This window comes from Magallana gigas, chromosome 10, assembly GCF_963853765.1.
Source record: "Magallana gigas chromosome 10, xbMagGiga1.1, whole genome shotgun sequence".
Taxonomy (NCBI): domain Eukaryota; kingdom Metazoa; phylum Mollusca; class Bivalvia; order Ostreida; family Ostreidae; genus Magallana; species Magallana gigas.
The window spans coordinates 9,136,458-9,153,438 of record NC_088862.1 but is presented as its reverse complement, the minus strand read 5'-3'; the positions used below and the strand labels follow the sequence as shown (position 1 = coordinate 9,153,438).

Genomic DNA, 16,981 nt, shown 5'->3' with positions numbered 1-16,981 from the left:
GCAAAAATGTTCATATTTATTATTTATAGATAGTTTGAAATCAATGTTTAATACTAATTTATGCAAACAAATTAAGTGAGACTTTAAGAGCGTTAAAATTAATAACAAGATTCCACAAAAAAGTCGTTAAACTCGTCAGCCATTTTACATAATGAGCCACATATATACCCACATTCCCTGACGTGGTACAGTGAATACAACGAATTTTAACTTCTACGCCAGATACAGAAAGGCATGCGCAAAGCATTAATCTAAAACGCCCAGTTGGACATACGATTTTCAACTGCAACTAAATCTGAAATTCCATTGCCGAAATAAACCTGAATAAGTAGACACAACACATAAAAAAGTAAAGACGTTCGTTGACGGGTTAATCGGGAATTGATAGCAAACTAATGATATTGGTTTTAGAGGAAAACTTGAAAACTGTTTTCTGCTATTCTGCAGACTATCTATGTTTAGTCATATTGTCCTTCTGTTTTCACAACAAATCGATTTTTTTAATGCTCTGACTGGTTGGTACATGTAGCTATAGAGTCTTGGTAGAGTCATGAACTTCAAAGTGTATAACATAACAAAGGATTTTTTTTTAAAATAGTTCTGATTAAATGCCACTAATCACCTGCACCGATGCGATTTAATTACATAATTTGCAATGCTAGAATACGCACGTCACGTGAAAATGAAGTACATAGTACGTCACAAATAATGTTTAACATTGTTGTCAGTATATGTTATTAAGGACGACGGTCTCAATTCAAGATTTTGCACCTCTGCGCAGAGATCCGCGCATATGCTTTGAATATGACTGTCGTAATTACGTACATCAGAATATAAGAGAATATTTCTACTAAACATAAGTTTTGATGCCGAAATATTTGAAGTGGAGAAAAATTAAGAAAAAAATTAGTCCGAATTTTCTCTGTTTGCGACAAGTCCGTTATATTTCCACGGTTCATAAATCCTAAATCGTCCAAAGGCAGCTTATGGTGTTATTATCGGGTAGATATGGAATTAATATAATAATCTGACAATATTTTTTTATATCATCGTCCATGTTTCTATCATATAACCTATATTAATTTTTTCAACCAGAGTCTACACTGCTATGTTTTTTGCCAATTTGAAAGACAATATTAACAACATGTTGAATTGAAAAGAGCACAAATGCCAATGTAAATGTAGCGGTATTGTCCGCTATCAAACTGTACGTTACACCTGATAACAATGAAAAAAAAAACAACCAAAAAGAGACAATATCATGAATATAAAAATTGTACATACATAATAAAAAACACATGACTAAGGAATGGCAAAAAAGATGGGACTACTATATCTATATGAAAAACATGCCTACTATAAAACATTGAAAACATATGAGACTAGCTTCATAAAAAATGTGTTGACTAGTTCAAAAAAGAATTAAAAAGGACATATAACAAAATTCAAATAAATATTGATTTATTACACAGATTAAGCATTGGTGGAAGAAGGGGAGGAGGAGGGTCAAAATTTTCTCCCTTCTAAAGTTGTGGTAAACAAAGATCACATGATCAAAATAATGGAGTCTGTAATATTCGAATCTAAAACGGAACACATGCCTAATCCAGAAATTGACAAAAATAACAATTTATAATGGAGATGGTATAAATTACTTTATGCTTCACATAAATACAATTATACCATCGTCCATGTTTCTATCATATAACCTTTTTTAATTTTTTCAACCAGAGTCTACACTGCTCTGTTTTTTGCCAATTAGAAAGACAATATTAACAACATGTTGAATTGAAAAGAGCATTTTATTATACCCGCACTTTCTAAAGAAAGTTCGGGTATATTGTTGTTACTCTGTTCCGTCCGTCCGCCCGTCCGTCTGTCACGTTTTACTTTCTCAAACTGCTCTTACATCTTATAAACCAGCAATCTGAAGTCTTAGAGTTTGATTTGGGGTGTCATGTTGTTTTGTAAAATGGTTTCAAAAATTCTCGGGTAGTCCTGGGGGTCAAATAATTGGTACAAAATGACGTTTTTTTCACTAAAAACCTTCTTCTTCGAACTCCTCCTACATTTTCAACAGTAGACAAATCATCTCTTGAAATATGTTTTAGGGTATCCTATAAATGCGCAATAAGGTTTCGGAATTTTCAATTTTGTCCTGGGGGTCAATTAATTGCTAAAAAATGACGTTTTTTTTACCGAAAAAACTGGTTTCAAAAACGTCATTTTCTTTTTGCAGTAGCCAAATGATCTTCTAGAATATGATTGGGGGTGTCATATTGAAGTGTGATCAGGTTCCAGAATTTTTTTTTATTAAGGGGATCAGTGGGCAACAAAAAATGAGGTTTTTTTGCTAAAAAAAATATGGTTCCCAGAACTCCTCTTACAACTTTTGGGGTAGCTACGTCAGCTTGGGATATAATTGGGGCTGTCCTATAGATGTGCAATAAGATTTTAAAAATCTAAATTTCATCCAGGGAGTCAAATAGTAGCAGAAAATTGACGTTTATCACTCAAAAAGACCCCATAGATCCCAGAACTCCTCTTATGATTTATTGGATAGACACATCATATCTTGGGATATGATAGGGACTGTTCTATAGATGTGCAGTAAGGTTTTAAAAAATTAAATTTCATCCAGGGAGTAAAAAAGTAGCAGAAAATTGACGTTTATCACTTCAAAAAAACATAGATCCTAGAACTGTTCCATAGATCAATGTAGATGTGCATTACAGTTTTGAAAAATTAAATTTAACCCTGAGGCCCATTACCTACATATCTTTTGATGCCCTTAAAGGATCAGGAATATATATGGTTAAGGGGTGGGGATCTCAACTGTTTTCGAGATATTCGTGTTCTTCCTATTCCAAGGGGGTCATGACCACCCCCGGTGCAAATGACCTACATACCGTTTGATGCCCCTTGACACAAGGAACAAGAACATATATGGTTTAAGGGTGGGGATCTCAACTGTTTTGAAGATAGTAAGGGACTTGCTGTTTGATTGGGTCAGGACCACCCACAGGTCCCATGACCTACATAACATGTGATGCCCCTTGACATCAGAAACATGAATATATATGGTTTAGGGGTCATGATTATAACAGTTTCTGAGATATATGGTAATTTCAAATTCCTGGGGTGGGGGGTGGGGATGACCCCAGGGGTCAGATATAATAAACCCTATATATTGCCAGTAATAGTCAATATATGATTATGAAAACCCTATATTATTTTCTTTGTCCGTTTTTAAATTACCATTTAAAATAGAGTCTACGATTCTTCCTACAAGGTTCAATGTAAGACCCCACACCCCATTTTGACACCCGTTAGGGTCATGACTTACATGCCATAATGATCTGATGCGCCATGACCTAAGGAGGAATTATATCTTTGGATTAAGGTGGGGATCTCAATGGTTTTTATGATATTTGATAATTTCAGGAAGAGCACTTGGGATCATGACCTACATACCATCTGAAATGCCTTGAACAAAGAAACAATAATTTAATATGTACATGATATATGATTCAATTAAAGAACCCAGATATAGATCAATCATCTATGTTTTGTAATACTTCCTATGTATATATACATGTATTAGTTTGTGTTTTGTTCTATACTATTCATGTTCATGACTGTAGTATGGCTTAGTCTTATTTTAAATTACATTAAAAAATTGTCAAAATATATGACTTGGAACCCCCACCCCAAACAAACTCAAATATAAACCGACCCTCCCCCCCCCCCCCCCCCATTAATTGTCGAATGATCTATTAAATCAAAATATAATTTGGGTGTCTAAAAACTTTTATAAACTGGTAAAAAATGTTATTTTTAAAAAAAATTACATTACACCTTGCATAATTGACAAATGATCTATTGAGATATAATCAGAGGTCAAATTTCTACCTTGGGATCAATAACTAGTATTCATTGACAAGTTAAAATTAATAACAATAAATGATTCCAATCATAAATGTTTATACTCCACATTCACCCCCCCCCCCAATCTAACCTGGTTCTTAAGATTCAGTATTCTTAATACATTCTTACATGTGTGCAGTAGCAAATTTTAAATCATTTCTTGATTGCTTTTTCTCTCATGATGCACATTAACATTTTGAAATTGCTTAATTCAATTTTTAAGATTTATAAACAAAATGTTATATGCATGTGTATTCGCCTATTTGGGGCAATTGTAAAGTCTCTTAAACAAAGCAGTGACATCATTAGGCTAGGAATTACCCACATGGATCGAACACTACTGTAACATTTGAATAAGATAAAAAAACTTTATTGGGAGTTGATTTTAATCAACTCTCCTATGCACCTACTCGTGCAAAGCGAGTTAAAGACAACACCTGGGGGTCATTAATGTACTTTACGCCATATGATGCATCATAATGACATTAGAAGATATTTTGTATTTTCCTGTTTCGTGGGGTCAGAACAGCTAGTCCCATAAGGTCATGAACTACATTGTATTTGATGCATTATGATACATTAAGAAAGAAATACTCCTTCCTTCCTATTATAACTTATATAAAAATGATAATTCAGTGTCTAGTACACTTACTTACATGCAATACACAAATTTTATAAGAAATTGTTTATACAGGGTCAAGATGGGGTCAACTCAATAGTGCAAGTCTGACAGTCACAAATCAAAATAATAACTTTTGCAACTAAAATGACAGAAACTTTACAAATGTGATAGGATAGGTAACGATGATAAGCTTATTTAAATATTAAATGATGATACAGTATGCTGTCAAAGGGAGATCACATTTAGAAAGTGAAAGTAGAACTTATGTATGCTGGCATCTCATATTATATTGTGCTACTGCTACTACATGTATTATGCTTACCTATATTGGTCAGCATCATAATGATAATCCAATTAAAACACAATAATGAATTCCTTTAGCTGATCTTAACTAATCCTTTTCTGCATATGGAAAACACAGACATGTACATGTATGTATACACGCGAACCCATCTAATCGAAGAGCTGGGTAAAACTAGTACCCGCTAATGATACCTGCAGACCTGTGTTATGTACGTAACTTCAGACAAAGATCAGTTATTTTTATTTGTAACATGCATGTATTTTTATGACCTATTCTTCAAATCCACTTGCACCATTTTACTAGGTAAATAACAGCTTTAAGGTGGTGCAGGACACCTGCATATTGTGATGTATAGTTCCTATTGAGATAAATAATAAAGTATATTAAATATTTACCCCTAAATAATGTTACCTAACATTGAAGCGCAGTGGGTTAGAGCGTTTACATGTCTGTAAGAGCATTGGGGTCCAAGGTGTATTTTTGGTAATTTTACAATTGATATAAATGAATTTTCATGGGGAGGGGGGGTCTGGACCCCTCACTCCCACCCCTTCTCTAAATCTGTGCACACGATGATGTACATATGTAAGCACACAGATTCAAATCTAAAACCAGCAACCGCCACGGGGAGGGGGAATAATTTAATTTTTAATTTTGTTTGTAATAATTATATAGACCGTTATACTTTCTATGACATGAAATGTTAAGATTATTGATTAACTGGAAATTCACTGCAAACAGTTCAACCCCAAATTGCACATAAAGTGCTGCTCATGTGTATTATCATATGGGTAGGGATCTCATCCTTCAGTTATGAAAATTATAATTTTTAAATGCATTTCCGGAGTTTGCATGTGGCCTTCATTTTTAATTAAACTGGTACAAAACAGTGTTATTTAGGGGCAAACACTTGGTGCGGGTATTACTGTCTAATGACAGCATCTAGTTACACATGCCAATGTAAATGTAGCGGTATTGTCCGCTATCAAACTGTACGTTACACCTGTCACAATGAAAAATAAAACAACCAAAAAGAGACAATATCATGAATATAAAAATTGTACATACACAATAAAAAACACATGACTAAGGAATGGCAAAAAAAGATGAGACTACTATATCTATATGAAAAACATGCCACAAACTTGTCGAGAACCAGCAGGTTATAGACAAGTGCCCCATCCAGTGGAGATGAATGGGAGAAAAAAAATGTTTACAACATAAACAGGGTAACATATACATATACATGTAGTTTGTGAATTATTGAGTACAGTAAGTTGAACAGCAGCATAATAAAGATTATATGTCATACTGCAGGGGAATAGCAAAACACAGTTATTTACATAATTAACAAACCTGTATAACTTGATTTAGCAAAATCAACATTTTTCTGTGAGTATGCAGATATAACTGATTCCACTATGCCGCCTCAGACAGTCATAGTTTATCAAGTACATTATTCCATGTAAAATTAAAAACCCATGAACAAGTCAGTAGACTTATGAAATCACATGTTACATGAAACATAACTAATGCACCAAAATACTGAGTATTGGAGAATGGCCACAATTTAACAACAGATATATATGACATTTATTTAGCTGCCTCAGACAGTCTAAATTTAATACATCTATATATATATATAGGTAGCGAACAATACTTGTAGAAAAATAGCTGCTATTTGAACAGAAACAAAAACATATACACACAATCCAAGCTGCCTCAGTCTTAATACATGTACAGTACATGTATTCTGAACACTACTAATGCATAGCTATCTCCATCAACAACATTACTTGATGTTAAGTCCCAACAAATAACTATCTTGCACTAGTCTAAAGAACGGGAATGGGAACTGAACTAAGGCCACAATGTTCATAAAATATTAACAATATAAACTATTTACATTCAGCTGCCTCATACAGTCCAAATATAATAAAAACAATAAGAGTTCGATTGAAAAAGACAATAATATTGGCACTGGAAATGCAGTCAGCTGCCTCAGTCAGTCTGACTTTAGTTCTGAGGAGAAACCTCAATGGTATCAAACACAGGAATACGAAAATAAAGTTTAACTACACTAGAGTTCCACCGGCCCATTAGGCGTATTTTATCCTCAGAGATTTTTGAATGGAAAGCATATGAAGCTGCACCTATGCGAAAACTATGTGATTTATAAAGCTTGGAATCAAGACCACAATACATCAGTGCATTCTTAAGCTCTTCATGATTGTGAAATGGGATTACTCTCATCAAAAGTAAACAAAGGTCCGCAAGCGAAACCACGCACTTTTATATATTTCACCATAGCTCGGACAGGACAAAAAGATTTACACGTCTGAGTTGCTATTTGTAAAGACACTGGTCTGCGGGAATCATTATGCTTGAAATGTCTTAAAGTTAATGTCATACATTTTGCATTTATCAAAGGTTCGCTTATGGTCAAGTTATTCATTTGGATTACATTTTTCATGTAACCGAGGGATTTTGCACTTATTTCTCCGACACGCAAAAAAGCGAAGAAACAGAGTAAACATTGTCCTAAGAATGAGCCTATTGTATTTACCTGAGACTGTGTATTTAACTGCCTCTGTGTATTTAACTGCCTGGACAAGTTTTTGCAATATCTGTGGTGTTATGGGAAGCCTAATATCAGGTGTACTTGACAACTGTTGTGCACCTTTAATTAGCTTTTTGATAATAAAAAATTGTGTTGGGTCTGTAAAACCATTAAGACGATGATAATATGAAAGCCCCGCTACGTAAGTGTTGATGGTATTGTGTGATTTTCCCTCCATATGTAGCCATTACACAAAATATATAACCTGTGATACATTGATGGGAAATTCAGGACTTGTCTTATATATTTTCTTATGAAATTTCTGAAAAACAGACCTAGCAGTCTTGTAAGATTGATGAGTGTTATGAGTTACCGAGGCTTCCAACAACTCAAACATGCAGGTATTGCTTTGGTACAGTGGTTGGAAATCTGTCCATGTACGGTGCTAACCCAAGAAATTTCTGTACCTGTAATCTCGAAAGTAAATCTGGTAAGGTATTAATTTTCCCTGGAATATGTTCAGCTTGAAATAATATGGTATGCCTTAAACAAGCCAGTACTAATTGCCTCACTAAGCACATAGCAGAAGTATCCTTAGAAGAAATTTTGTTAATAATTTCAACAACAGCTATATTATCTGAATGAAAAAGTATTGATTTATTTGCAAGTGCCTGTCCCCAAGTTTCCACTGCAATTACAATTGGAAAACATTCCTTAAAAGTGATATTGTAATCTTGTTGTAAACTTAGGTCTTCCCAAGTCCCATAGAACCACTTTGTACCAAATACAGCCCCGTATCCAAACTTCCCTGCAGCATCTGTGTACAGATTGAGTTTATGACTGTTCTGCCAATCATCATTAATAACCATAGATTTCCCATTGAAGATATCAATAAATTCACACCAAGCATTTAAATCTAATCTAGCCTGTGAATTCATGCGAATTCTAAAATGAGGTTTTGAAACACCTCTTGTGAGTGCAATAAGCCGTCGGAGGAAAGCCCTGCCAGGGACAACAACGTTACAGGCGAAATTAAGCAAACCTATCAATGATTGGAGCTCACGTAGAGTCATTTTTGCGTCTTTTTGCAGAGTGCAAAGCATTTTGAATTTTTACAATTTTTTCTTCTGGTAATCTAACCTCCATGTTAACTGTTTTTTAGTTCCATTCTTAGGAAGATTAATGTAGTTGATGGCCCTTCAGTCTTTTCACCTTTATTTGGTACACCCAAAACATCACACAATGACATGAACTGGTGTAAGGCTAAATTGCAAAGAGAAGAATCAGGTGGACCTAAGAATAGGAAGTCATCTAAAATATGTAGCATAGTTGGTACTCCAAATTTTGTACATGCTATCCATTGTAAGGCTGTGCTAAATGTTTCAAAAATGGAGCAAGATATTGAACACCCAATTGGTAAGCATTTGTCATAATAAAAATCCCCATTAAACTGTATACCCAACAACTCATGATCATCTGGATGAACAGGTTATATGCGGAATGCTGAAGCAATATCTGTTTTAGCTAATAAACAGTTTTTCCCAGTTTCTTAATTTGTTTGATAGCATCATCTACTGTTGTATATGAAACTGAACACAACTCATCCGGGATAAAATCATTTATAGAGGCTCCATCTGGATAAGACAGGTGATGAATTAGCCGAAATTCGTTTATTTCTTTTTTGGGAACAATACCAATAAACGAGCATTGAAGATTAGAAAAAGGGGGGAAATTAAAGGGGCCTGCAATTCTACCAAGGGAAACTTCCTTCTGTAATTTTTCTGCAACTATATTTTCATGTTGCTGAACTGATAATAAGTTCTTACAAAAGCGTTGTTATCTTGGACCCTGATATTGTATTTTAACCCTTGCTTAAACCCCTCATACAGAAATGTTTTTAAATGATCATCATACCCTTCAAGAAACTGACCTAAAACATTTACTTTAACTGGTGTTACTACTAGTTTATTTCCTTGGGGGGATTGCTGGATGTTTAGTTTGGTGTGATGTATTGGCACCTCTTGGATTTGACTTATCTCCCATTGTGCAGTGCAGGATTGAATGTGTTTTTCTACACTGAAAGTAAATGTGTTTATATTGACATTGTTGGTGAGAACATTTTCCATTTTTGTGGAATGCGTAGCAAAATCCTTGTGGAATTCTATTTCTGTATGGAACCCTTTGCTGGACAGGTTTTCCACGAAAATTGAATTGGGTTTGGGTTTGACGAATAGTGGTGGCAATTACCCAATACTCAAAATGAAGCTGTCCCCAAGGAATCGACCTAACTTCTATATCTTTTCTCACTTGCTTATCGTTTGTAAGCCATGCCAAACCAAAACTCCTACTTGCTAATTCTCTCACCATGTTTGATTACTGCTGGAATTTGTTTTGGATATTTTTCAGAATAAACAGCCAAAAATTTCAAAAACGCACTTGTCCACTGTTCAATAGAATTAATATACTTTTTTGGTTTTTGATGCTACAAATTTAAACTCAGAATTGCCAGCGCTTTGTAATCGCAACGATTTGTCTAACGCTAGATCATCTTTGGGGAGCAGCTTCATAAAATCAACATATTTATTCTGCCATATTTGTTTTTCAATGTTGCATCTATCTGAGATGTTGTAGGATCTGATAATAAATCATAATCATCACTTTCAGATGATGATGAACTGTCAGATTAACTTGATGATTCCTCATTACTGTCAGAATATGTACCTGATGAACTTGGTGCTCTCTGTCTCTTAGAGTCAGATCCTTTCTGCTGTCTCTTCCTCCTCCTTCGCCTCTTTTGTTCTCATTGGATAGGGCTTGCAGCACCTGTTCGGTCACCGCTGCCACCAACCGCGGCTGTATAGGTAGAACAGCACCAGGCTGACCAGCATTTTGGGAGCTACCACCTGCCTCCTCATCCATTATTGCCTCCATCTGTGTGGCTGATCCGGCTGCTGCGAGAAGTCTATGTCTTGTTTTTCTTCTACCTCTCCCACTGGAATTCATATGGAAATATTTCATAAATGCTATTTCAAAAAACTTAAACTTTGCTTAAAAAGTGGGATATCGTTCAACATAAACCTACACCATGAAGAAGCATGTGAAAAAGCTGGAATTTGCATATAATATAACCCCAACCATATAGGCCGACTAAGGGGTATAGTATACATGAAGAACCAAACACCTTAATCCAATGGGTCAATCAAGAAATATTTGCACATTTATAGCAAAAATGTAATTAACCCCGACCATACAGGGGTATATATTGAAAGCCCAATGGGACATTAATCAACTGCGTATGTGTGTATTAATAGGACAATAACCCCGACCATATAAGGGTTTAAAAATATGCACACAATGGGTTGTTCCTTCAGCATGCACATACACATATGATGCAATTAACCCCGACCATATAGGGGTATGGATGGAAAAACCCTTTGAAAAAATATGCGAATAGGAATACGCAATTTAATTTTAAAAAACCCGACCATATAGGGGTATGTAAAATGGAATTTTACAATCAACATGAATATCAATGCAAGTAAAACACCTTCAGTGCTAACCTCAACCATATAGAGGTGATACAGTAACAAGTATCTATAATACATGAAACCATTGATAAAGTTTATAAACCAAGTGAATAGTCTGCACTATTATATGTATTGATAATTATTAATTAGCCCCTGGTTTATGAGGTTAAACATCTATTCATAGTAATTAACTTAACCCACCATTGTGCAGATATTTGAGGGTTGAAACAACCACAGCTCTAATGTTATTAAAATACTTTCTGTGCCCTTGTTTGTTTAGATGAACTCCATCATCAAGGTAGACAGTAGACCGAGTTGAGGGATTCCAGAATCCTGACAGGCGAAAGAAAGTTACACCCTCGACTTCTTTAATGTACTCTGATATTCTTCTGTTAAGTCCATCAACCCTGCTGTTGAACCATGGTAGATCAACTTGGTATCGTGTGGGATTTAACGGAGCAATTCTGTGCAAAGTTTGTAAAATTACCACTGATTTTACAGATTCTCCATAGCGTAAATCGACCACAAATTCAATTAAACGTCTAAAAATCAAGTCCACAGTCTTTTCTGGTTTGCACAAATCGTTTGACACAGCTTGAATAATAACAACATCCGGGCGCTGTTCTCTTAGGTAAGACGTGCCAAGGGCGCGAATCCTTTCCAGAGAAACCCCATCGTGTCCGCTAGAACTAATCTGTACTTCGTCATAGTTCAAATTTAGGTTTTCATTCACACGTGCGTCTAAACTCCGCACAATGGAATGACCCAGGATAAGAACTGTTTTAGACATTGCATGGAAGGGATGAGAGAGTAGCCATAGCATAGGCCAGTACAGTTTCACTAAAGTTGACGAAATTCACTCCGTTCTTACATTGTTTGAGCTGCTAAAGTCTCACAGGGAAAGGAATGTCGTGTCAATCGTAACGCTCCATATAAAACGACGACAATCCACCAAAAAATCCAAAAAAATTATCAAAATCTTAATAAAAGTTGTGGTTAACAAAGATCACGTGATCAAAATAATGGAGTCTGTAATATTAGAATCTAAAACGGTACACATGCCTTATCCGGAAATTGAGAAAAAAAATTTATTATGGAGATGGTATAAATTACTTTATGCTTCACATAAGTACAAGTATATAGCAGTTAATGTAACGTCAGGCAATAATTAATTGTGTCCTTTTTCAATGAATCAGATATTTCTGAAGATAAATGAACCATGCAATGAATTTTGACACAACTCCTCAAAAACTTTAGGTCGATGACCTACATTTGTTTTCTATTCATCGCTAAGTTAATTGACTTCTTAATATTACAATTTTATTAAAGTATAAAATCTATTCCAGAATTTTTAAATATCTGTTTTATATCACCCCCAGAAATTCTCATTACTCTATATTACCTGAAGATTTTCATACCAAACATTGTGAAACGCCCCCAGTAAAATAAGGTAGTCGACGATGATGTAATTTATTAAAATTGATTTTCACTCTCCATTAACTGATTAACATTAAATAAAAAAAATAAGATAAAAAATCTACTGTAGAGATAAAGATTCTGAGAAATACTCCCAGTCAATGTATTTTTTCTTTGATTCCAAAAATATCGTTTTTCAGTCGTATTTTAGCGTTGGGACGCCTTAACATTGCTGCGATATTCCATTCATAGACTCGATATATAATTGGAAATGCATCAAGATGACGAGTTTCAGTAACCTGCAGATCAGTAATCAGTAATCTGCAGATCATGTCTTTTTTGTTAATTATATATAAGCCAAATGTTTATTTTATCCTCTCGGAATCCAATTGTTTTAACCTTCTACCATTTTCTTTAACTTCCATGCAATAATTTCTGTTAAAAAAGCAGTTCCATTACAAGAAGGAAAAGGGATGATATGGCGCACTGGTTGTTTTCTGTGATACTCATCATCAATGCATTTTGCATGACAATGGAAAATTTGGTAAGAACATTGATAAAAAACATAAGAAACACACTGCTATTCTTAAACTTCTTTTTGGTAGATAAGGGCAAGGATTTTTATGTTCATATTGACACCTATGAGTCCTTTGGTTGTAGTTTTTTTTTTAAGAAAAAGGCTACCTGTAATTTAATATGCAAAACAGATCTAGTTAAAAAGGTACTGTATACAGTACAAAATGACTTCATTGTGTGAAATTTCCTTAAAAATGATAACTTTTGCTTGCAGTATTATTTAGAAAAATCAATACCCAACTTGTACAAAAAAGGTATTTGCAAAATAAAGTTGTCCTCGCATAATCTGTTTATTGAAACCTGGAGACATAAAAATATACCAAGGGACAAAAGATTTTGTAAAACTTGCATTGCAGAAATTGAAGACGAATATAATTGTATACCTGTATGCCTAATGAGTTTAGCATTACGCCCAAAGCTAATAAAAAGTATTTTTTGTGTTAACCATCAATGTACAAATTAATACAGCTTATAAGTGTAAACAACATCCAACATTTCAGAATGGTTTGAGTTACAATGTACAGTGTGTCGTTTGCGGATTTAAATTGTTACTATTATTTATGTGTGTATATGTGTATGCGTATGTGTGTATATATATATTGAAATTCAGGGGACCATGCAAATTATTTCAATATATCCGTATTTCAATATAAGCGAAATTGACTGACGTGAAGCCGCCATTTTCCATATTACGTCTAGCCTCAATACATCTGTATTCGTAAAAACAAAAAATTAAACAGTGAATAAATTTTACTTTTTAATAAAAGTATAAAAACACACATGAAGAGAACTTATCAATTCACACCTTTGTATATCAACCGGTCAGTCTGGCATAATTACTGTCACCAACCGTGACGACAGCCGCCAGGGAGAACTTCAATATAACCGTTATAAAAACAACTAATTATCACCTTTGGGGACCGATCAGTGGCTTCAATATAAGCGATATTTCAAAATAACCGATTTCATTATATCCGTGAAATCAATGCAAAGAATATGAGAGGCAAAAACTGGGGATTTATTTCTATTTCAAAATAAGCGGAATTTCAAAATAAGCAAGTTCAATATAAGTGGAGTAAGCTGTGTATATATATATATATATATATATATATATATATAATATTTTGTGTTTGTTTTGAAACAGTCATTCATGCATGTCTATTTTTCAGTAACCTATATCTCATTCTCCAAATACAATAACTGTTTATATTTAAATTCGTGTGTACGTAAGTGACAAGATTTGTAAGGACTAACTCTCCATTTAATACGCAATTAGGGATTTTCATGGGCCAAGCAGACATTAAACTTTTTGAAATTTTAATATACTAAGCCCGATTTTTATTCCGATTTTTTTTCAACACTTTTAAAAGAAATACATCGGGGCAGGCCATTTTCAGAGAGACAAGCGTGGATGAAAATTTTAAAATTCATTTTATGTGGCCTGACACTAGCAAGCTTTGTTTCAAATTTTAGCTTCTAATTATTTCCATTAATACAAGACATGACACTGACAGGAGTTAACCTTTTTTCAGCAATGACCCTGAACTTCCCATTTATCCTTGAGTCAACATCATGAAACACTTTTAGGTCACAAGCAAATTTTGTGTGAAGAGAGAACTTTAAATGTTTCTCCATTAGAAAGATAGAGACCGGACCGAGTCAAGGTCTTGACACACCTTTAAGTCATTAGCAATCTTTTTTGTTAGTAAAAACTTCCAATGTTTCTCCATAAGAAAGATTTGGACCGGACATGAATTTTGCACTTTTTCTGCCAGTGACCCTGATCTTGCCCGAATGACCTTGAATTAAAGTCATGACAGACCCTTAGGTCATTAGCAATCTTTGTGTAAAGTTAAAACTTCCCATGTTTCTCCATAAGAAAAATATGGACCGGACACGAATATTTTTCAAAGACAGACGGACAATGCGTTTGCGGGGGGGGGGGGGGGGGCATATATTATAAAAGGGATATTATATGCAACGTCAGACATAGATCGATGGTGGGTTTGAAAGTCTTAAAGTTCTAAAAACTGTGCAAATAATGTTTAAAGATCAACACAAAAAATCCACAAAGATAAAGCTTTTAATTGATGATCAACCCTTGCACGTGGCCTAGGAGATCCCACGCGAGTGGATAAGTGATCTGCGGTAACTTCGTGTTCTTCTTCATTATCATACGTGCATGTTTGTGCATGTTTATTAATAATTTATACGAGCACAGCTTTTTCATTATTTATTTTTTATCTATATTTTGATTTAAAATTGTAGTAGAGTGAAAATGTATAGGTTTTTCATATTTAAATTTCAAAATAATGATTTCATCATTATTATTGACATGTTCTAATCAATTTGTCACTTTTCAGGAATTTTACTATTGCAGACTTCGATTTATTTAATTACATAACAGAAAATGATTTATCAATGGTGAATAAATAAATTATTTAGTTGAATTAATTTAAATTGATATGTTGTGCTTGTTTTCTATTTACATTGGTTACTCCTCTTTGGAGTACACCTGTAGACTCTATTTATAGCATTTATTTGAGTGGTCACTTAGATCTGGTCATGTGATTGTTTATATGGGTACTTGTATCTGTTCATTCTGACTCATGAATTTCATGCTAAGAGGCTAGCAATGCGGTTTTTACTGCCATATTAGAATTTGAAGCTGTTCTATATTTTATTCATCTTTGAAGTATTTTCCTGCACTTAGAAGTTTTGACAAACACTTACACATGACCTACATGTAACTGGTAGAAGTTTCCATGACCTTCGCACCTCATTGGGGGGTCGGGGGAGTTTTATTCTGTAATTTCCCATACACAAATCCCATACACAAATAAACCTACAATAACCCAACGAATGGAGTTCCTGTCTTTATTTTACTCGGTTTCAAAATGAAAAGAATAATTTATCTTACTTGTACAGTTGATTTTGCATATTTTAAAACGATAGTGCGTATAATCAGATAGACACATGACCATTAGTAAAAGAAATATGTAGATATAATCGGATGTACACTCTAAGTAAGGCATCACCATATGTGTATGATGATTAATATTACTTGGCATTTTTAAAAAAAAAAATAACCTTTTTATTTTTAAAAGGCATTAAGATATATTGTTTCTTTTTTTGAAAGTTTAATGTATAGCTACAAACATGTATGATTCAACCATGCTTTTGTACAGCTTAAGTTCATTGCTAAAATTCATGTCTTTTAAAAATTATGTTTTTAAACTTTTTTTCCAGATAGGTAGTACTTCTTACCGCTTTGAAGTATACTCAGTAGACAAGTGTCCAACGAACAAAAGTGAGTTTGAGGAAGCAGCGATAAGAATGAATTGTTCCCAAAACGACAAGCGATACCTGTGTGCTCCAAATAGAAACTTGTCCAATCTAATAGAATTCTGTACAGACGTTCGAAGATCTCTCTTTGGACCAGGTATTCAATTTTGTAGTCTACTGTATTAGAAATATACATAATTATGATAAAAAAAACCTTAGAAATTAATAAATCTAAACCCATATGACATTAAGGGGTCTTGGTATTGTTAACATCTTATTTCATTTGAAAACATTATTTTACATAGATGATTCACTCTATTTAAAGATCTTTAATTCACAGATAATTGCGTACGACTGGAGGGAACAGGTTACCTCAATCATTATAACTGTAAAGAATTCAGCAGTGGCTGTCCATCGATGGCTTATTTCGACAATGAGATTTACAAATGTTGGTTTAATTTCATTAATAATTTAAAAAAAAAATTCAATTATATGTTTAGCCTAATCTTACATTGCATTATGTTGTACATGTAAACTTGCTGTAATAAGTGTTTATAACAGTACGAGGCATTTTTTCAACTTTAAGCTAAAATGATTTGTATATCAATTCGTATAATATGACTCGTTTTTTAATCACCTCCTTAGAATGTTTTATGTTAGCACACACACACACACACACACACACACACACACACACACACACACACACACATATATATATATATATATATATATATATATATATATATATATATATATATATA

At 33.9% G+C, this 16,981-nt stretch overlaps 1 long non-coding RNA gene across 1 annotated transcript; it reads left to right on the top strand.

Moving 5' to 3' along the window:
* Window positions 1-12,802: 12,802 nt before the first annotated feature.
* Window positions 12,803-16,682, top strand: LOC136272196 (uncharacterized). Its single transcript, XR_010710161.1, has 3 exons — window positions 12,803-12,900; window positions 16,182-16,374; window positions 16,558-16,682. It is a non-coding gene; the product is annotated as an uncharacterized lncRNA (long non-coding RNA).
* Window positions 16,683-16,981: the final 299 nt, after the last annotated feature.